Source organism: Cavia porcellus, unplaced genomic scaffold, assembly GCF_034190915.1.
Source record: "Cavia porcellus strain 051 isolate PalLab524CR breed Dunkin Hartley unplaced genomic scaffold, mCavPor4.1 scaffold_18, whole genome shotgun sequence".
NCBI classification, from domain to species: Eukaryota; Metazoa; Chordata; class Mammalia; order Rodentia; family Caviidae; genus Cavia; species Cavia porcellus.
Window position 1 is genome coordinate 55,239,177 of NW_026947501.1, and position 21,199 is coordinate 55,260,375.

Genomic DNA, 21,199 nt, shown 5'->3' on the forward strand with positions numbered 1-21,199 from the left:
GAAAACGAAGGCTTCACTCTGGGGAGCAGAAATGTAAAGATAAACAAGTGGCCCCCTTTCTCCAAAAGCTCACACATGGAATTCTTGAAGGGAGCTTTAAATATTTAGATGCTGAAACATCTGGCTTTGAAAAAACACTGGTGCCAGCACTGCATGCGGGTTAGTGGATTTAGAAAAACAGAAGGTCTGTTCAGACTACCTCGGTCAGCTAGGCCATTAAAAATGCTACAAATAATTTTAAAAAATCAGTCAGAGTTTTTTCCTTTCCTGTACATATATCTCTTTTGTTTTCCTCTTCCCTGATTGCTCTGGATAAACTTTTGAGAACTATATTGAGCAGGGGTGGTGAAAGGGAACACACTTGTCTTGTTCCTGATTTTACAGGAAATGTTTTCAACCGTCCTCCTTTTAGTGTGATATTGGCAGGGGGTTTGTCATAAAGGGCTTTTATCATTTTGAGATACACCTATTTTCATCAAGCTTTTTAAAAATCATGAATGGACATTAGATTTTGTCCAAGGTCTTCTCTGCGTCACTTGAGATGATCACGTGATTTCTCTCCTTGCTTCTGTTTATGTGATATATTACATTCTCTGATTTCCATATATTAGGCCATCTTTGCATCCCTCAGATAAAACCAACTCGGTCATGCTGTATGATCTTTTGAATAACTTACTGCATTGTTTGCCAGGACCTTGTTGAGGAGTTTTGCATCTATGTTTTCACTAAGGACATTGGCCTGCACTTCCCTTTTTCCCTTAACTTCTTGTCTGGTTTTGGTGCCAAGGTAATGCTGGCTTCCAGGAATCAGTTTGGCAGTGATTCTTTCCTTTCGATTTCATGGAAAAGTTTGAGGAATATTTAGTTCTGGTAAAATTCTGCAATGAGTCCATCAGGCCCTGGCTTTTTCTTAGCAGGTTATTTTTAATTACTGCCTCTATTTCATTCCCTATTATTGGTCTATTCAGCATTTTGATATCTCCTTGGATAATCTGGGTAATTCATATGTATCTAATAATTTCTCTATTTCTTCCAGGTTCTGTAATTGACTAGAATATAAGTTTACAAAAATAATTTCTTATAAGTGTCTAGGTTTCAGCTATGTCTGTTGTGATTTCACCTCTGTCACTTCTAATTGCATTTATGCAGGGTTTTCTCCCTCCTTTTGGTAAGTTTAGCTAAGGATTTATCATATTTGTTTATTCTTTCAAAGAACCAACTCATGGATTCACTCATTTTTTTCTTTTGGTCTCTATTTCATTAATTTCTACCCGAGTTGTTATACTTTTTGGCCTTCTGCTAGTTTCAGATTTAGATGGTACTTGTTTTTCTAAAACCTTTAGATGCATGATTACATTAGCAATTTGAGATCACTCAATTCTTTTAAGGTGTGCATTAAACGTGTCCTGCAGATTTTGGTATGCCGTGCTCCAGTGGCATGGAGAATTGTTTTTCATCCTGTCACTTTCAGTGCTTATACTTCCTTTTAGAGGAGGTGTGCCTCCGAAAGCAATATAAGGTTGGGTTTTTTAGATCTGATCTGCCAATCTGCCTTCTGAATGGGGAGTTAAGACCAAAAACGTTGAGAGTTATTGTAAGATACTTACTGAATCCTGTCATTGTATTATTTTTCCCATGCTGATTCCTTTCTTTTACCTCCTTTTGTTTAACTCTTCTGCCGGTTAGATGTCTACTTTCCTTTAGGTTCTCCCCTCTAAATTCCCAAAATGAACGACCACATGTGGGAAACGCTTCATATCAACTCTATCGCCCCAAACAAATCTTCAAGTCCTCCTTGAAAGGGGCTCCAGCCCAGGCACCTAAACTTGGTCCCACACACACCCTTGGCTGCCCCTCTGCCCACTAAGGGCTTCCCTGCCTTCCTTAGCCAGGCTGTGCCTGCCTCTCTGGTTTCATTTTGCACAGCTCTTATCCTGCTGTCATCACGGGTCAAGCTGGGTGATGCATCTCTTCTGCAGGTCTCAGAGAGGATCCCGAACTGTTATCTCCTGGTTCTGCTGGGTCGGGTAGCTGTTCATTCCTTCTGGAACCTACAGGAAAGGAGGGCAATCATTCTTTGAGGGAAGCAGAGCTGTGTGATCCACAGCCTTGACTGTGCTGCTATCAGGATCATAGCCCTTTAAAACGGATGCCTTATAGCCATCTAATTGGGTTGCCCAGACTTCATCTCTGAGTTTTGGGCTAAATGAGTAGAGATGTTGAGATACTAGTGGGAGAAAAATGCATCCCAGTGATCAGTGGGACCACCAGTACCCGGAAGGCTGGAACCCCAGTGAAACTGCTCTTCCATTCTTTCTGATTAACTGTTTCCTCTTGGAGCAGAGGGATTCTAGTCCTCACCCCTTGTCATATCTGGATGGATCCCAGGGTCACATTCTAGCACCTGGTATCCAGCATGTCTGAGGAACAATTTGGAATTCTTCCCAGGGATGGGAAGAGAAGGTCAGATCTGGAAGACTAGGATGTACGTGTGTGCATGTGTGCGTGTGGGCGTGTGTGGGATGCATTGGTCTTTGTGCTCTCAGAAAGGCTCTCAGAAAGGCCTTTCTGTCTTAGTCTGCATTACTTCTCTCTTCTCCCACTTTTTATATTTAAGAGAGAGAAAATGTTTTAATGGTTTTAAATATACTTGATTTTTGAAATTCAAAACCATGTTAAATATTGTTAAAGAGTCTCCTACTCAACCCCTTGCCTCAATACTGCTTTCTGGAAATAATCCTTTTTCAGTAGTTTTTGTTTGACTTTAAAGAGAACCTTCCAAGTGCTGAGGTCAAGTAGAGTCTCCTGTCATGCTTCAAATTTGCCCTGTAGCTGGCACGTGCTTTTCTGGAGCGGTTCTATTTTTCCTAGAGTCTTAATGGGATTTTCTTTCTCTTGTTTCAAGAAGAAACATGTGCTTCTTCCAACACAGTAGTGAAATCTTCCTGCTTCCTACTCATGTTATTTGTTTAACAGAAACCACTTCCTTCTCAAAGTCGCTTTTTTGATCCTTTGGCCTTCCTGTCTTAATTTGGACTAATTGTTTCCTGGACTTGCTCATTGCTAGGATCCAGGTATTCCCTGACACATGTTCCTCGCGGGCTAGTTCCAGAAAACCTACATGTCTTGAATTCCTAATTTCAACTGCAAGTGGGTATGCAGTCTTCCCAGCACCATTTATTGAAAGAGTTGCCCTTCAAGACATGTTTTTGGTACCTTTGTTGGGACTCTATTGTTGTCCCTGCAGGGGTTTACCTCAGGATCTATATTCTCTTCTTGTCTCTGTGTCTATTTTTATGCAGTCCCACACTTTTTTATTGACTGGATGGCTTGAAATCAGATACTGTGAGGCTTCCAACTTTGTTCAAGATTGCTTTTCAGGGTGTCATGCAAATTTTAGCATTGTTTGTTCTACTTCCGCGAGGAACATCATTGATACTTTGATAAGGATCACATCAAATCTGTAAATCATTTTGAGTAGTACAGATATTTTAACAACATAAATTCTTCCCAATCAATGAAGATGGTTAACGCTTCCATTTTTTTCTAATGCCATCTTCAATTTCTTTCATAATGTTTGGTAATTTTCATGGTAGAAATCTTTTACTTTCTATTTACTTTTATTCCTATTAATCCAATTTTATTTCTTAAGTTATTGCTAATGGGATTTCTTTCTCATGAAGGAAACCTCATATTTATATTGGTGTATAAAAATGTTACTTTTTTGTACATTGATTTTATATCTTGCAACTTTACAGAATTAATTTTTCAGTTCTAAAAGTTTTGGTGAATGAACTATAGAAGCTTTTCTATATACAGAATCATTTAAACTGAAAACTGGAATAATTTTCAACTCTCACTTCATACAAAAAACAACTCAAAATGGTCACATCTAAACACAGACTCTGAGACTATAAAACTACTAGAAGAAAACACAGGGGGAACACTTCAAGGCATTAGTATAGGCAAGGACTTTTTCTATTACCCCAAAGCACAGAGAACAAGAGCAAAAATAAAGAAACGCAATTGCATCAAATAAAAGTCTTCTGCACAGTAAAAAAAAATCAGCAAAGTGAAGAAGAGATGGCTCATAGAACGAGAGAAAAGATTTGTCAACTATCCATCTGACAAAAGAATAATATTCAAAATGCACAGGGAACTTAAAAAACTTAAGAAAAATAACAGGTAGTTTAAGTTTAAAATGGGTAAACAATCTGAGTAGCTACCTCTCAAAAGAAGAAATACAAATAGCCAATAGAATATGAAAAAATGATTATCATTGGCAATCAGAAAAATGCAAATATCATTGCCTATCAGAAAAATGCAAATACTAGGGAGTACAGTATTTCCTTCCAGTTAGGATGGCTCTTAACAAAACAACAAAAGCAAATGCTGATGAGAGTGTGAAGAAAAAGACCCTGACTAATGACGGTGGGAATGTAAACCAGTGTAGCCATTACGGAGAACAGTATTGAGGTTCTGAAAAAGTGAAAACAGACTTACCCTACGATTCAGTTGTCTCACTTCTGGGTTTATATCCAATGTAACCAAATCAGCATAGCAAAGAGGTACTTACAACCCATATTTATTGCAGCACTGTTTATAACAACAAAGCTGTGGAATCAACCCACATGCCCATCGGCGGAGGGACAGGTAAAGAAAATGAGGTACACATTCACAGTGGAATATTATTCCTCTGCAAAGAAGAATGAAATCTTGTCATTTTCAGAAAGACAGGACTGGAGGACACTATGCTCTGGGGGGAAAAAGCCAGACACAGAAAAACAAGCTTTGTCTCACATGTGGAAGCTGAAAAAAGTCAACGTGAACACAAAATGGTAACTCCTAAAGGTTGGAACAGGTGGGGAGAGGGAGGAAAAAGGGAGGCTGGGACTGACTTGTGCAGGATGTCTGCATTTGTGGAAACATCACCCCGAGCCCCATTATTTTGATATATATGTATCAAAACTAAAATACTTTAGATAAATATATAAATAAACTCTTAATTCCTTTTAGGCTTCTCTGAAGGGCGTCAGAAAATGCACGGCTGGTGAGCTTACTGAGTATCTGAGTGTCTGTCTTTATTTTGGTTTATATTGACTGGCAGGTAGGCCAGCTACGAAAATCTACACTCAAAACCACTTTCCTCAGAATTCTAAATTTTATGCTGGATTTGACACACAAAGTGTGCCTTGCAGATCAGCACCACCTAGAAGTGTTCTGAAAATGCAGAGTCCCCGGCCCCAGGCCCTCTGTTCGAACGGGAGTGTGGTTGCATTAAGTGTTGAGAAGTATTGTGCCGTCTCTTGGTCTTGCTGCTGGGAGGTCTGAGATCAAGCCAACTCTCCTCCCCTAGCAAGTGCTGTGATCTAATTTTATTTTAGTGAGTGTTTTAGAGTAATTCTTTGCCCTTGTTTGATGATCTGAAATTCCCTAAGATTTTTCTTTCTGTTTTTGTCTTTTGAGACAAGGTCTCACTATGCAGTTCAAAGGGGACTTGAACTCACTTTGTAGCCCACACTGGCCTTGACCTCACAGTCCTCCTCCCTCAGCCTCCCAAGTGCTGGGATTACAGGTGTGCGCCACTATGTCTGGTTCCGTACAGTGTTTTAAGATTCTAACGTTTTCCTATGGCATTGATTAATCCCCAGACTTGTATCTTTCTTCAGATCTAGATGACTTCTTATATTTTTCTGGTTTTGCCAATTGTCTGCTTGCTCTCTCTCTCTTCCTCTCCCCTCCCCTCCCCCTCTCTCTCCCTGCCCCCCTCTCTGGGATATCACCAGTTTCCAAGATGGACCATTCATACTTCATATCCTTTTCCTTTTATTTCCTTTCCTTTGGTCTTCCTGATTTTCACATTGGCTATTAAATTCATTGGCATTAAATTCATCCTTTAGTCCTTGGATTAGAGTTTTTATTTTGCAAATGTGTCTTTAAACTACTTTATGGTTCTCTGAATGCTCATTTTTCATAGCAGGCTGTTCTTGTTTTGCAGATGTGATAACATCACACATCCTTAGAACTGCTAATTAGTTTCCGCTTTTGTTTCCCTCCAGCAAGAGTTAGCTGTTCTGTTTATCTTGCTCCTAGTCTTTCAGACTGTTTGTCTTTCCTGAAGTGTCTTATCATCCTTATTAAATAATATTATGGAATTCTCCATTTTTTAGGTGTGATGATTGAGGTGGTTTTATTAAAAAATTTCTTAATTTTATAAAATGAACATCAAAGGTCCTAGGAATGAAATATTTTGATGCCTGCATTACAGTTTCTAATAGTTTTGCACATGTGCGCACACACACACACATAAACACACACAGGAATAGATGAGGAGAAAGTGAAAACTTTAATACACCAAAGTGTTTTTTGTAATGGCACAAGGTGAAGGTCACCTTGTATGTTTTTTTGACTTTTGCCTTGAAATGTCTGCTTAAAATTTTTCATTAGAAAATCTGGAAATATATATACATATATATTTCAATTCTCTGAATACCTTTGACAAAATGCTCCCGAGGGTCTAAAATCCATAAGGAACCAGCTTTCTTACAGAAAAACAGCTGACAACATAAGTTTGTTTGATGGTTGGTTGGTTCTTTCCCTTTCTCTCAGTTCACATTTAATAGAAACTTGAAAAACTACAAAAATCAATGTCTGATGCTCCACTACTTGTAAAGACAGCACAGCTCTGGACAAGGAAGAAAGACTGGTCTTATATCCCTGACAGGAAAGGTCTGGCCTCTCCCACCCCACATATTGGCTAAGACTAACATGTAGCATTTTAACCAAAAAGTAGAAAAGGTTTGTTCTCATGTCTTTCTAATGCAGCCTGACAGTAAAACATCCTGGTGCTTACTTGCTTGGAGAAATGTCCTTTGTTTTTCTGAATGTCGGCCTTGACGGTATCTCTGCCTGGCTCCCAACAAGCAACCACACATCTCGCTATCAGCAGCTTTGAGACAGAAGTCTCCAAGACAGAAGCCACCCTGACCAGGCAGGAAGAGGGTAGCCCTGCATGGTCCTGAAGCAAATGGACTATAGGCCATATGTATTCTTGCACATTTGCATTGCAGGGTAATGAACAATATATGCAGAGCCTCTGACTAACATTCTTTAAGAAATCTGCCAGAATGGATTAGGAAGGGACCTGTCTTGGTGTATCTCTAATGAAGCAAAAGAAAGTTATAATAGGATTTCATGGGTGTGGGTAGTAATTGGATTTGGTGGAGGGTGTAATTAAATTTCACCAAGGGTCGACCACCTCTGCCCCAGGAAATAATGAGGGTCAGAAAATCTTCCATCTTGCTTAAAAGGAAACATGATAAGCCTGTAGGAACTCAAAAGCACTTCTCCTTAATCATGATTCAGTACCCTTAGGATTCCGAGAGAAGTGAAACTCTGTCTAGTTCCTGTGCCCTAGTCTCCTGCAGGTCCTCTCTCTACTTCAGCTAGGGGGATCAAAGCAGTGTCCAGTGCAGAGAAGGGTAACTCCCCCAAGACGGCAGATTCCAACGTCTGAGAGGAAAGTCAGGTTGATCACTGAAGAAACCAGCACCACCTTTCCTGGCAGTGTCTCTGGAGGCCAGACAGCCTTAAAACTCTGGATACAGCAAGACATAGCAACAGATTTCCTAGCAGGGGTCAGCTGATGGCAAGCAGGTAGGCAGACCCTCTCCCCAACACTAAGCACAGGTAATCAAGGGTCTCAATCTCTTAACCCAGGACATAAATCCTCCCAGGATTCATCTGTAAGCACTCTTAGACCCAGAGCAGTATCGGGAGCTGTGTTAGGGATATGCAAGTATTCGCATGTGGGAAGATGGCTGTCCTGCTGTTAGGTATGCCTTCATGGAAATGTCTCACTCTTTACCCCAGTCTTTCTCTTTTGTTCCATCCCTGTGATCCAGCATCTTTCTAGAATCATCCAAGAGAAACAACAGCTCGTCTGCATCTCAATGGCGTAGCGTTCCGGTCTGTAGTTTATAGAAGCAAAGACATCTTCAAGAACCGTCAGAGTCCCTATTACGTACCATAGGTTAAGCTGATTTTATTTATTGACTATAGATCAGTCACATTTCCAACTGAAGAAGTCTTATCTCCACCTTGCCACCTCCCACTCCATAACCACAGGCTAAGCCCCTCCAGGAGAAGCCATACGAAATCAGCTTCATGCCCCGGACCCTCCTCTCATACACACATTCACACTCACACATACACACTTTAAGCCAGAGCTGACTTGTTTTCATCTTCTCACCCCATCAAGCTTGAGGATTTGCTTCAAGCTCGGTGCTGTGCTGAGGCCTTGACCCAGATTTTAGTTACTTCGCCTCATCCTTTTATCTTCACAAGCAGTCCCCATTTTACAGATGAAGAAATTGAGGTTCCAGGACTGGGTTGAAATGTTCTGGAATCATCTTAAGTTCTGCTGGGTAAAACGATGAACACTAATTTCATTACCTTAGTGTTAAAAAGAAGCAATTGCAACCAGAAAGCACAGTGACTTGTATTCAAAATATACAAGATTGAAGAAAGGAAACATTATTTTTTTCTGAGCATGTTCCTGGGTCCCCCTCAGAGAAGGAGAAAGCAATAGAGTTTTGCTATTCTCTGAAATTGTCCCAGAAACCAGGCAATGAGGGCTCTAAAACAACCAGAGAAAGAATCTCTCAAAAGACAGTAGAGACAGCTAACAGGTATCGAGTTTTAGAACATAAAGATGTGTTGAATTAGCTCCTCAGCTGCAACACAATGTGTTTTCTCCTACATGGTAGAATTCTGCTTTGACGTCATCTAGTTTGAAAGTCAAATAAAAGTGTGCCGTGATTCTAGACGCTCTGTGGCCCCCGAGCTGGGGTAACAATATTGAAAGCCCTCATGGAGCATGCAAGCAACCGAAAACCAAAGAGCAGAGCCGGAGTCAACACGTGTGAGACGGTGGCTGTGGCTGGCATGGTGCTCCCTGTGTGTTCCCGATGGTGTACCTATTTCCTTAGAGGGGGCCGGGAGACCCGGCCTCTAAAGGCTAAATCCCTGGGACATCTGAGGTGGCTCGCTGGGAAACTAACCAGCATGACGAAGTCCTGGCAGCCTTCTCACGGAGGGATCTAACTTCTAAGCTTGGGGCCCCACCCCCTTGGGAATCATTATTATTATGAACTCACGTGTGTATAAGATTAAATTTGTTTAATTTGACAGAAAATGTGGGGTTTTTAAAAAATTAACTACTTAAAGCAATAGATAAGCACTATTAAACCAAACTAAATAAAACCAAAAGGAAATGGGGTTAAAAATTTACCCACCACCTCACAATGTAGGAGATAAATGGGAAGTGGGTGCCCAAGGAAGGCAGAGCCCAAGAGAAGACCACAGGGATGAGGGAGGAGGCGTGGGAAGGGAGGGGAAGCCACCAAGAGAGCAGGTCTGGGTAAAAGGGAAAAGTGGTTTTCTGGGAAGAAGGACGCCAAGGAGGCCGTGACTGAGGCTCAGCAGACATGATTCCCCACATGCTGCAGCATTTCTCTACTCATCAGTCCAGTTTTGGGGAAGGAAAGTGGCGGTTCAGAGAGGTTTGCCCACTCTACTCTGCCCTATCCCCCAGGGCTTCACGGTGCTGTTCCCTCTGCCTGGATGCTCCCCCACACCTCCACAGGGGCCCGCCTCTCTCCCTTCCAGTCTGTGGTCAGAAGTTCCCTCCACAGGAGGCCGCCCCTGACTCTTCTGTCCAACACAACTGCTGCCGAACCACCACCTTCATGCTCCATCCTCTTTCGTTAGACTTTAAGATGGCCAGCCTCACCCCAGCCCCCAGAGACCTGAACCAACAAGGTCTCAGGGCCTCTGCTCCCACTGGGTCCTGGCCTCCCTTCATGGCACTCCCGCCTCTGCCTGACACCGAACCCTGACTCCAAAAGCTTGGTCTGTCTCTGCTGCTGCCCACCTCCACGCATTTGGGTTTTGTGCACCAGCAGCCCTGCGACTGAGCCCGCAGGCTCCTGCTCTGTGCAGCTTCTCCTGGGAAGCAGAAGACGCCTATGCATGCAGAAAGGCTCAAAAAGAGTTTAATCCAACACTTTTCGCTCAAATTCAAACAGCAGCTACTCGAGCATGGAGAAAGCTGCCTACAAAAGATAATATAAGTTCCTCTCTAGCATTAAGCAAGGCCCAGATAAACCCTTTTCAGAGTTTGTTGATTGTTTGATTGCTGCTGCTAGCGGAGTCTTTGGCCGCGCTGATGCAGGCGCTGATTTTGTTAAACAGCTGGCTTTTGAAGGTCCCGGCACCGTCTGCCGGGCCACTATCAGACCTCATAAAAATAGAACAGGCCTAACAGGATGTATACACCTTTGCTGTGGCTGCTGCCTTGCAGGGGTTTATAGTTGGACAGTTCTTGTCTCAAAAGCATGAACAGGACTGTTTTACCTGTAGAGAGACTGGTCATTTTACAAAAAAGACTCCAGAGACAGAGATTCCAATGTCAATTTCTTTGATTCATTTAACTGATCGGAGTGATATTGGTCTAGTCTCTTAAGTTTAATTTCAGCATATGTAAGGATGGGGACAGCTGCTGGGAGAATGAGAGACACTATGGTAGTTATTATTGTCTTCTCCAATGTCAGATCTTGAAAACCTAAGCAGCCTTCATCATCCTGTAATATTTGATTAGTTCTATAATATGCAGTGTGTATTTAATGTGCATAAAGATGGGCACAACTGTTTGGAGGAAACTAGAGACAATTAGATGAACAATGAAGATCTCCAGTGGACTTGCTTTAAAATCTGTATTTCTTTAAATCTTTTTTTTTAAACGGTTTTGTTCTGTTTGATATGTTTGGTCTTGCCCTCTTTGAGATGGAAGGCAAGTGTGTGGGACTGATAAACATGTTACTGGTTTTTGTTGGATCATTGAGCAGAACTGTTGGCAGTGTCACTATTTGAATGTCGCTTTGCATGCTTTAATTTTGTAACCTGGACAGCTTCTGGGATGACAGTGTGTAACTTATTAACTGTTGATTTCTTACCATTTATTTTTCTGTAATTCTGTATTAAGATCACTAGAAAACAAGCCAGACAGATAATAAAAAAATTGCCTTTTTTGTGCCATGCACCTCCCAGTTCCACACTTTGGGGTTAATCCTAGAGGACTTATCCCCAATGCATTGTGGCGGATGGATGTCACCCACATTCCTGAGTTTGGCAATCTTAAATATGTTCATGTAACTATGGATGCCTTGGGTGGTTTCGTTTGTGCCTCTCCCCGGACTGGTAGGGCTGCCGAGCATGTTGTTGGCCATGTGTTGACTACCTTATCAGTTCTGAGATGCCCACAACAATTGAAGACTGATAATGGTCCAGGCTATGCTAGTTCTGTCTTTGCTAGTTTCTGTCAACATCTTAATATTGATCATATAAAAGGCATCCCTTATAACCCTCAAGGTCAAGGCATAGTTAAAAGGACACATCTCTCCCTAAAACTCACTGTTGATAAAATAAAAAAGGGGGGAATGGTATTCCACAAGGAGGACACCTAAAAATATTCTATCTCATGCCTTATTCATCCTTAATTTTTTAAATTTGGATGCTTCTGGACAGTCAGCAGCCATGCGTTTTTGGCATTCTGAAACACAAAAGCAATTTGCTTCTGTACTACAGAGAGACCCCCTGACTAATTCATGGCATCGCCCTGACCCCATTCTCATATGGGGATGCGGCTCAGTATGTGTTTACTCTCAACAAGATAGAGAGGCTAGATGGCTACCTGAGCGCCTTGAAAAACAAATAGACAGTTCTTCAAAGACCCCATGCAATGCCCAGGAATAATGTCATTTCCTGAGGCACAATCCCCTGTGTTCTCTTACAGGTGACACAACTCCCCAGAGACCTATGCTGCCTCCTCAGCCTTCTCCTTGAGCTGTACCACACCCATGGTGGATTTAGACCCCTGCCAAACAGATCATAGCCATGCACAGAACCCATGTGACTGTGGAAGAGGCTCTTCTTGGTCTGGAGGAACATAAACCAGCCAAATAGACTGTGTCCAGTGTTATGTGAGCCAAGCTCCAAGAAATAGAAGAACAACTTCAACAGTGACAACAACAAATGGCTGCCAACCCCTTCTCCTCGATGTGTGTGTGTGGTGGGGGAGCTTTTCCCTTACCTAGCACCCCTTTTGGGTCCCCTAGCTGTCCTGTTGCTTCTCCTTTCTGTGAGTCCTTGTATTTTTCAGAGGATTATGACGCTCATTAATAACCGGATAGACACATTTATGGCAAAGCCCATTCAGGTACACTATCATCAGCTGGAGATGGCAGATCAACAAACCTACCGGGAAGGAATTCCCATGAATGGCCCGTATCATGATGCAGCCTAACTTCCCTGGGGCAATGGACAGGCAGTCAGAGACGGGCAACTAGGACATGCATGTTAACTCCATCGGCCACCTAAGACAGGCATAGTACCAACTGCTGTCCTGCAAAGCCCATGATGGGTAAGGCCTGGTTGGGTTCATGTAATGAGGTCCTTGACCTAAGACAGACGCTGTCCTCACAGGGCCTGCCATACTCCTGATTAAATAATATAGAAAGGGAGGAGACGTAGGGAGCCGCGCGACTGCCCCATTGCTGCCTCCCTGCCTCTCTCTCTCTCTCTCCTATGGGCAAAATGCGTCTGCCTACATTAACCATAATCTTCTCCTCATACCCAGATGTGACAATGACCCTGTTGTATTCATCCCCGTAGCCTCTTCCTGTCCTACCAGCCCACCCTTGGCCTATAAAAGATGTAATCACTTCTGGAATAAAACGGGGCTTGATTGGACTCTCTCAACTTGCCTCATCTCTCTCTGTCTCCCCCATGTTTTTATTTAACCCCTGTTCCCCCTCCAGGTACACCCCACAGATTGATCCACAGGCCGGATCAGTGAACTCTCCAGCTTTTTGGCTGGAAAACTGGAAAAGACTTTCTCTTTTATTTCTGAAGGGCCATTTGCAGAGTGCAGAGTGCAATATTCCTTGTTGAAAGTGTTTTCCCAGTACTTTGTGTATTATTTGCATGCTACCGTGGCTGTAAAGCATTTGCTAAGAAGTCTGCAGTTGAGTATACAAGGCTTCACTCCCACCCCACCTGTTGTGTCCTTCACTCATTTTTCTTGCTGTTTTCAGGACCCTCTTTTTCTCTGATCTATGACATTTTGATTCTAACATGTCATGAGTTTGCTTTATTTTATTGTATCTAATTTGGGGCATTGGCTTGGCTTTCTTCTTTTCTTTTCTGTTTATGTGTTTTGTTTTTCTGAGACAGGGTCTCACTATATAGTTCAGGCTGGTTTTGTGCTCACTATGTAGCCCAGGCTGGCTTCAAGCTCATAGCCTCCTGTTTTAGCCTCCCAAAGCTAGGATTACAGGTGTGTACCACCACACCAGACTCAAACGTTGGCTTTCTTATACCTGAATATTTATATCTTTATGAGGGTTTGTAACATTTTCTCATATTATTTCTTTACATACACTCTCTGTTATTTTCTCTGCTACCTCTTAAATGCCAAGGACTTACACACTTGTTCTTTTGAAGTTATCTCATAAGATTTCTTCATTCCTTTTCATTCTTATTTCTTCTTACTTCTCAAGCTATCTTTTTCAATTAACCTGTCCTTAAGTTTGCAGAAACTTTCCTCTCCTGGGTTAATTCTAATGTTGATTCTCTTCCTCACGGAGTCACAACAGCCATGACTTGTTTGGAATCCCTCACATTATAAACTGAATTGTATCTTTCCCCTGCCAAACTGCCTATGCTAAAGTGCTCACCCCTAGTACCTTCAGAGTGTGGCTGCATTTGGAGAGAAGGTCTTTACACAAGTTGAAGTGAGATCATTGGAGTAGTCCAAGGTAAATATGATTAATGTCCTCACAAGAGGAGGAAATTTGGACACGAGTACACACAGAGGAGAGAGCAAATAAAGACATAGGGAGAACATGGCCATCTATGAGCCAAGGAGAGATCCCTCGGAAGAAACCAGCTCTCCCATACTCCCATCTCAGACATCTGGTCTCCAAATCTGTGAGAAAAAAAAATTGTCTTTTTGAGACCAGTCTCGCTATGCAGTTCAGGCTGGCCTTGAGCTCACTTTTAGCCCAGGCTGGTCTCGAACTCAAACGATCCTCCCACCTCAGCCTCCCGAGTCCTGGGATTACATGCATGAGCCCCCACACTCGGCAGAGCTGTGAGAAAATTAATTACATCTGTCATCTAAACCAACCTGCCTATGGTCCTTTGTTCAGCACCCAGGCAGACTAATTAATACAGTGTGAGCATGAATTATTATCTAGAATCTTGTTCACACTCAGAGGTGTCAGTGAGTACTTCTTCAAGATAAGTATATCTTTCAGAGTCTGAGAAAATCCTACTTTAAGCCATCATCTCAAGGCACCTTAGGCCTTCATCCAGAGTGAAGTTTTTCTTCTTTCCATGCAGGACTCCTGTCCACGGATATTTGCTTATTTTATAGTTTTGGTGGGGTTGGTAAGAAGGAGGACAGGAAAGAAGGGAGTGGGAGAAGAAAAAGGTTTCAGCCCAGAAAAGCAAGTCATATTTTCCATTAGCTGACTTCACTCTTAATAAACTAAGAAAGAAAGAAATGAGGAATAGACAGGGAAAACTCTAAACCCATGTTCCCAAAGCCAGCAAAATCCTCAGGGGGTGATGCAGCCCAGAGTCTCCTCTCTGTGAGGAAAGAACACACTGGGTAGATGTGTTACTCTACTCTCGGCCTTCTGGGTTATATCGAGCTTTCTAGCGACTAATTATGAATGTCGCCGAGGTCGTGTCCCATTTCAGTGGGAGCCCCATGACACATATTTTATGATTCAAACTCTCTATGCTGAAAGGCTAATATTTTCCTGCTGTTTTTAACATCTCTAAGTTTTTTTTACTGGCTGATTACATTTAATAAATGTATCAGAACAAATTAGAAACAGGCTTTCCTCCCCATTTTAAAACAAATTGAGGGTAAATTTTTTTAATTTGAAGGAGACAACACAGATGAAGTCAATATTATCTTATTTGTTAGGGGAGGGCCAATTAAAAAATATAGAGACAGACCTGCCAAGCCAGAGGCACTGCCCTGGGGATGTATTAACTTTATACCTAAATACTTCTACCATATCCATGGGTGGAGAACCTGTATGTAAGATGAGGGACACATGTGGAGATTGCCTGTAATCTTTTCTGTGATGGTCCAGATCAGGGGTTCGGTCTCCTGAATTTAGAGTTCAGGGTCAGCAGAAGTGATGACGATTGCCCCTCCTGCCTGCATACTTTGAGGTAACTCTGAAGCTGAGGGGGAATTCCTCTGTGGATCTCATATCCAAATGTGAAGCAGACTTTATTTGCTACAGATAGTAGACTCCCCATAGTGGACACTGACCCAGTCCTGCCCACATGAGAGAGACAGGGATTGGTCAGTTAGGTAAGTGTCTCAATTATGTCCCTCATCTCTAGGACAAAATACTCAACACTCACAATTTAAAGAAGGACAGGTATATTTGGGCATATGTGTCAGTGTGGTTAGCTAGCTCTATGGCCCCCTGGAAGGGCTTGACTGGAGGAGAGATGCTCCTTGCATTGTAACCATGATGCAGAGCAAAAGGAAGAGTCAAGAAGGGAGATAATCCTAGCACATTACACCCCAGTGACCCACTCCTTCCAGCCAGAGCCCACGTCCCCACACCAAGCCAGTTATCATAGCGTCTCCTTGATTCAATCATTTCCCACAGGCCATGCCTATGGTCATATAAGGTTTTAGGGAGACACCTAGAGATAAACCGTAACCAGCCAAATGAGAAATTAAAATCAGTGGCAAGTTGAAGCATGGAAAAGTAGGAGTTCTGTGAGAAAGAAAACAGCAAGAGAGACCTTCCCCCTTGGATACCAGGGAGGGTTTATAGAGCACTGGTTTAACCTAGAATCTCTCTTTTTTTGTTAATTACAGTACATAATGATTATATTCACATAGAATCACAAAAAAGAAAAGTCACCCAAGTTAGGAATAAGACAGTACATCAGGGTGCAAGAAAGTAGGCTGAGGCCAAGGATGGAGTACAGAATGTCGAGAGAGATGGCTGAGCTGGAGGTGGTCAGAGAAGAGAGTAGCACAAGGATAAGATTGGAGAGACAGATGGCCCGAGACACTCAGGCCTCGGGATCATCCTGAGAACTTCTTCCATGTGGGCTTGAGTGCAAAACAAAGTCAAAAGTAAATTCTAAGCTTGGAGTAAGACCTGAGTTTTAAAAGATTACTGCAGCTGCTGAGTAGAACACAGACCACAGGAAGCAAGAGAGAGGAGGAATGTGTGGAGCAGATGAAGTTGGAGATCAGTCACACACGTGGGGCTGGAGCAAGGCCAGTGGGGAGAACAAAGAAGCCTGCCTGCGGCAAGCCAAGCAAACAAGTTGCTAGGCAGAGGGGTGTCATGTGACAGCAACCCGCCTAATGAAGAGATAAATGGGCTGTGATGGTTGAGCATTTCCTTTTCTCCTGTGGGGAGAGGGCTGCACTGACCTCAGCTTTTTGTTTTCTGACTCTTGTCTTTATCTCTCCATCCTCCACTGTCCTTCACCCGGAGAATTTCGAGAGCTGCGCTGGATGCAGCAGAGGAGTTAGATGGGCTGGTGATGTGGAGATGGAAGACCAGGAGGAACAGAGGCAGACGGTGAAGGGGCTGGAGGGGACTGTGTGTGCATGTGAGAAAGAAGGAGGCTGCCAAATGGACAGACAGGTGGATGGTGTGCTGTTGGCTGAATTCTGGAGGACGAAGAGTTCATTTATGGGGAGGGATCAATTGTTCATCTATGTAAATATTAGGTGTGAGGAGAGGTAAACTATTAGAGTGGAGTAGTGGTAAAGAACACTAAATAGAGTCTGAGGATGTGAGAAGATGCTTCGGATAGAAATATCAAGTCCTCACCGTATAGGAGCGATTTGAAACATAAAGAATGAGTGGAATCACCTGAAGAGTGAAGGTACAGAAAGAGGGGAGCCAGGGTCATTTGGGAAAACGCCAACCTCATGAAGTCAGGCAGGTGGAAACTGGCCAAGGAGACTAAGAAGACAAGAAGGAAGAAGCCAGAGAGCACGGCAACTGCGAGCCGAGGGAAAGGGACATCCAGGAGGGAAATCCACTGTTGTAGATGCTGCTGAGAGCTCAGGCAGGTGACAAGCAAGCACTGAGTCACTGGGAATCCGCGGTGACTTGACAAAACCAGGTCAGGTTGGCAGAGGGAAGGGAAGTCAGACTTGCTTGGGATATTCATCTCTCACAAATATGGTGGTCTAAGTAGTCTTTTAAAAACTTTCCAGTAGAAACCATCACAAATTATTTCTTAAAAATGAATGAATCTGAGACCTAATACAATAAAAGACATGACACCAAAGAAAACTGCAGGTGTTGAGGCCAGGTAAGAGGCTGTATAAAGACATCTACCCAAGACTAGTCCTCCAAAAAGTAAAGCCTTTTATGGATGAAATAGGAAAACTCCATCCCCCACCTAAGAAGACAAGGAGGAAATCTGGAGGTCTCAGCTCTGTCTGGTGGTGGAGGGGAAAGATTTTCTCTTTAGAATTCCTGGCCATAGCCTGACTTCATGTGGTTCTGGGGTCTGAGCTCATACCTTCTAGAAGGCTTTCAAAGCCCCAAGTGGAGCCAGTTTAAAGTGGTCCTGGTTTGTGGTCTCCACGCCCCTGGCAGAGGCACATGCAGCCCCTCCAGCCTGAAAGAACAAGAGAAATGAAGTTCCAGCGGTCATCAGCCCCTCAAAAATCATAAGACACAGGGAAGGCAAAGGTCAGTGAGAAGAAACAATCACAGAATCAATGCTGTGGAAGAAGCAGGTATTGCTACTAGCCTGAGAGACCTGGAAGGAAAAAGTGTGAAACACGTGAAGAAGGGATTATGCACAACGGCAGTGGCCTACAAGTTTCCAGAGCGATACAAATGCGGCACCACACATTCAGTAAATGCAAAGCAGCCCAAATAGGGAAAATAAAAACCAAGACATATTTAACACAGTGTAGTGAGACACCAAAACATAAAATTCATAACATAAACAAAGGCAAAGCTACGTTGCCATGAAATACTACCACTGGGGAGAGACCTGCTCCTCAGCAGCAGCAAAGTAACTAAGAATAAAAGTAAACCCTTAAAGTTTGAGAAAAAATTACTCTGAACCACAAATTCTATCCTAAACTTTCAAGAGGGAGTGTGAAATGAAGACATATTCAGACAAATAAAAACCACAGACTCACACTAGATGGTGTTCCGAAAGAAGTATTCCAGAAACGGAATCTGACCAAGGACCTGCAATAAGGAATTGTGCAGAATTTGGAAAACGAAATAGCTTTAAAGACACACTGGTTCCAGGTAATAATGAACAGGCTATTTGGGAGAATAAGAATGTATACCTAAAGCAATAGAGAATAGTTACACAGGTGATAGTTGGATAACTGGTGATTAGTTAGAGTAATCTAGATTCTTACATTTTGGGGAGAAAAGAAAGATCAAAATTAACTTTAGAATTTGTAAATTAACCTGGGCATGGTAGTGCAGGCCTATAATCCCAGCACTCGGGAGGCTGAAGCAGGAAGATGGCTGTGAGTTCGAGGCCAGCCTGGCCTACATATCGAGATACTGCCTCAAAAAAAAAAAAAAAAAAAAGAATTTGTAAATTAAGCATGTGTGCTAAAATTGCAAGAGGTAATGATAGATATGGAGACACATATTATCATTATTATATATTATATATATATAAAGATGTCCAAACAAATACTTAAGATATAGCAAACAGAAAGAAATAAAGATAAGATGGGAAAAATGAAATATATCAATGATTACAATAAATATTTAGATAAAAATGAGATTTTCAGAGTAAATTAAACTTTAAAAAGACAAATATTTATAAGAAAAAGTGAATGAACATAGTAACACAGAAAAGTTGAAAGTAAAGTGATAAAAGTATTAAATCAACACTAGACAAATGAACGCTTTGTCCTCATATTTCTATGGAATAAGATATGTTTTAAGGTGTTATTAGGAAAAAAGAATCACTACCGTTCAACTCATTAGGAAGATAAGACAATTCTAAATTTTAAAGTCATAAGACCACAATTTGCAGCTTACCAGGAGCCATTGTCATGTCTGCCATCCACCGTGAGAGATTTTAGAACAGATCTCTCCATACTTGACAGATCCCGAGAGGGCTTGAATCCTAGTTAAACATACGGAGCATTTGAACAATGCCACTAGCAAACTTACCTGTTTGCCGCTGGAAACTGCACCCAAGCCTAGGACACACCTTTCTCTGAGAAACATGGAAACTGACTGTGTTCCAGATCATAAAAAATTTCAAAACAAATCTGGCCATTTTGTCTGACTGCAGTGGAATTAGTGGGAAAAATTACAAAGAAAATGATCACAAAAGCAACAGCAGTAACTGAGAGACGGTGGCATGGCACAGTGGTGATGCCCAAGAGCAAACAGCCTGAGTGTGGGCGCTGGCGCTGCCCGTCCAGAGCCGCTGTCCTGCTGGGCAAATGGCTGTGATGCTCAGGGCCTCACAGTTCACATAGCCAACATGGAGGTCACGATACTCTCACTTTCTATGGTTATTTTGAGAATTTATGTTAAGTAATGTACAGTGGAAAGATGGATGCCTGAGAAAATGTAAGAGTTCAACAATAGTTGGCTATTATTATTTTTAAATATTAGACATTACAAAATTGAAAAACCTAATGAATGCATGGGTTAAATAAATCATGATGGAAAATTAAATAGAATCAATCAACAGAAAAGCTTATATATAAAGTTTGGTTGATACAGTCAAAGCTGTATTTAAAAAGAAGGCATAGCTTTGAATGTTTGCAACAGAAAAAAATGGAGAAAATTAATAACATGACCTCTATATCAAGATACTAGAAGATGAGCTTGGGAACAAACCCAAAAAAGGCTGAAGGAAATAAATAATAAAATTATTTATTTGGGAATTTATGAGGGAAATAAATAAACAGCAGCAGAAGCAATAGCAACAAAACCAGATACGACAGAGATCGCAGAACCATAGCTTGTTATTCGAAAAAAATAATAAAACACAAAAAAAGGTCTAGAGATAAGGGAAGTGGGGAGGTAAATAGCATTAGAAAGGGCAAAGGGGGCATAACTACACCCACAGTGGAAATTTAAAAGATAAGAACTTTATGCCAATAAACATTAAAACTAAGAAGAAATGGACAAATCACCAGAAAAAAAATATAAATTTTCAAAACAAATTTTTAAAAAGTAGAAAACCTGAGTAACTTATGACCACTAATAAAACAGAATCAATTATTTAAAGTGTTCTCAGAAAGAAATCACAGGTCCATATGGCCTCAAAATTATCTCTACCAAATGTTCAATTCCATACAAGCTCTTCCCAAAAGCAGAGAAAAACAAAACCTCAAATCATTTAGTAAAGGTGGTACAACTTAGACACCCAAAGAGCAACATAGGCCAAACTCACTCATAATCAATTAGGCAAATATTAGCAAAAATTCTGCAGCATGTCAAACATACATTCACATGCATATTGTGTCTGAGTAGTATATAGGCCCAAACTCAAGACTTGCTAACATTAGAAAAATCTGCTAATGTAAACTCATTAAATTAATAGATCAAAGGGAGGAAAAGATGTGATAGCCTCAAGACAACAAATACAGAAAAAGAGTTCCATAAAACTCAGATACATTAAAGTTTAAAGCTGAAAGAGAAAACCTCATACACACACCTCCTCGTGCTTGGAACTAGAAGTATTGCAGATTATGAATTTTTAGAGGTTCTGGAATATTTGCTACATATCATGAGGTATCTTGTAGATGGAACACAAGCCTAAATACAAATTTTATGTTTAGTATATGCCTTTTACACCTAGCCTGAAGATAATTTTATATAATACATTTAGTGCCCCTGCATTTTTTACCGCCACACATCCATGTGAAGTTGGAATCTTCATGGTGGCATTCAGAAAGTTCTGGGTCTTAGAATTTCAGATGTGAACATTTGGGGCTAGAGATGTTAACCCCTGATACTCTGTAGCCAAAGGGCAGTTACAGTACAGAGAAATTACAGCAAGCAAATGCCAAGAGATCAGGCTCTGAGAGGGATGCCTGGACCTCAGACCCTTC

General features: G+C 41.8%; 1 long non-coding RNA gene across 5 annotated transcripts in view; it reads right to left on the minus strand.

The window, feature by feature from the left end:
- Window positions 1–251: 251 nt before the first annotated feature.
- Window positions 252–21,199, minus strand: part of LOC134471368 (uncharacterized) — a 200,337-nt gene continuing 179,389 nt past the window's right edge. For all 5 annotated transcript variants that reach the window (XR_010040802.1, XR_010040803.1, XR_010040801.1 and 2 more), the window contains one exon: window positions 252–2,051. This is a non-coding gene — a long non-coding RNA (uncharacterized LOC134471368). The remainder of the gene's footprint in view (window positions 2,052–21,199) is intronic.